Here is a 2182-nt window from a genome sequence, read left to right on the forward strand (position 1 = left end):
ATGCTTCTCAGCTAGATGGCTGCTTGTTTATCACAATAGTTATATATGAAAATAAGTATAAAAATCATTAAATGATACTAAAGATTTGAGGGAAATTTTAAAAATCGTATCTCCACCTCTTCCCACATATTAAGATACATTTTAGATATGTTGACTTTTAAAAAATTAAATGCTAATAATTCTTTTCAAAACCTGAAGAAAGCATAGGAGTTTCTCTAAAAACACTTAAATCCCAGCAGACAATTCTCAGAATCTCTAATAGCGTGAATCTTATTCAACTTCACTAGCTGTCAAGAGAATGCAGTGGAAAATGCTGAGATCAACTTAAACTAGAAAATTAGCAAAAGTTACAAAAATTTCAGTGTTGTCATGAGTGTGGGGAAATGGACAGTTTCATATCCTGCAGGTGGAAGTAGAGATCAGTATCTCTTACCTGCAAAGCAATTTGCCAAGATTTATCTCAAATTTTATACCTATTTATACAGCATACCACTTTAAGGAATCTGTTTCAAGGAAATACTGGAAAACAAAAAGACTCTACAATTTCTATAAATGGACGCTTCTATAAAAAGAAGAAATAAGGAATGTAAGCCCTAAGGGAAGAAGAGAGTTCCATGAACAGAGAAGTCGCGTGTTTTCATGCTAAGTGAAGAACCGACGACTGTCAAACCTACACACCCACTGTCACTGAGTCTATGGCAACACATAACAGTCCTCTGTAGGGTTTCTGAGGCCATACAGTTTTGGGGGCAGAGAACCTCATCTTTCTCTGGTAGGAGGCTGGTGAGTTGGAGCCACCAATCTTGTGATGAGCAGCCTGATGCCGAAGCTACAGCATACCAGGGTTCCTTTAAAAAAAAACATATATATATATTTATATATATATAAATTATATATATATATATCCCAAATTAAACCCATTGCCATCGAATCGATTCCCACATCTAGTGACCATGTAGTTTCTGAGGCTATAAAGCTGTAAAGCTCTAGAGTAGATGGTGGATTTGCATGGCCAAGCTTGTGCTAATAGTCTCATGTGTACCCAACAGTGCCTCCAGAGCTTCCTCAAGCGATTTTCCTATACGATACAAGCACATCTTACGTCATTGCACGCCACCACACTCCTCAGGCCCTGTGTTGGTTTTATAAATGGGACGTCACCATTTCCCCAGCAGCCTGTGCTTTTTAGTCACGCTAACCGTATTTCACGTTTTCATCGTGCTACTGTACACTTAGGAGATGTCAGTGGAGTGTCAACATAACTTTTATATGCTTGGAAAACCAAAACAAAGCATGTAACTCTTGTTATTGTGACATTTGCTCTGTTTCTGTGATCTGGGCCTGAACCTACAATACCTCCGAGGCATGTCTGTGTACAGGTTTCAATACAGACGACAGATTAATAGATTGATGGGGGAAAAAATCTTAGAAGGGAGTACACCCAAATGCCAGGAGTGATGGGCGTTACGTTTATGATCTTTAGGTATGCCTAATTTCCCCATAATTCACATGTATCATTTTAGAATAGGAGCTCTTATGGTGTAATGTTGACGCGTTGGGCTGCGATCCACAAGGTCGTCATTTCGAAACCACCAGCTGCTCTGTAGGAGACAGGCTTTCTACTCTTGGAAAAATGTACAGTCTTCTGAAAGTCACGGGGTAGTTCTACCCCGTTCTATATAGGGTCGCTATGAATCGGGGTCCACTCGATGGCAGTGAGTAATTTTAGAATCACAGAAATGTTGAAGTTGGTTCTTTTCCTTCAGCGTGCCACCTTGATCCTGGTGTCGCCATGGGCTGCCGCCCTGCCCGATGTTACCGGTATTGTAAGAACAAGCCCTACCCAAAGTCCCGCTTCTGTCTAGGTGTCCCTGATGCCAAGATTCGCATTTTTGACCTGGGCAGGAAGAAGGCCAAGGTGGATGAATTCCCACTGTGTGGCTACATGGTGTCGGATGAGGACGAGCAGCTCTCCTCTGAAGCCCCAGAGGCTGCCCGCATCTGTGCTAACAAGTACATGGTGAAAAGTTGTGGCAAAGATAGCTTCCACATCCGAGTGTGGCTCCACCCCTTCCACGTCATCCGCATCAACAAGATGTTGGCATGCGCTGGGGCTGACAGGCTCCAAACAGGGATGTGAGGTGCTTTTGGGAAACCTCAAGGCATGGTGGTTAGAGTCCAC

The 2182-nt window shown here is 42.3% G+C and overlaps 1 pseudogene; it reads left to right on the forward strand.

Moving 5' to 3' along the window:
• The first annotated feature begins 1768 nt into the window (after positions 1 to 1768).
• The window catches only part of LOC101638600, a 1707-nt pseudogene continuing 1293 nt past the window's right edge, over positions 1769 to 2182 (forward strand).

Source organism: Echinops telfairi, unplaced genomic scaffold (genome assembly GCF_000313985.2).
Source record: "Echinops telfairi isolate 266 unplaced genomic scaffold, ASM31398v2 ScPeMD7_7424;HRSCAF=8462, whole genome shotgun sequence".
In the NCBI taxonomy this organism is placed as follows: Eukaryota; Metazoa; Chordata; class Mammalia; order Afrosoricida; family Tenrecidae; genus Echinops; species Echinops telfairi.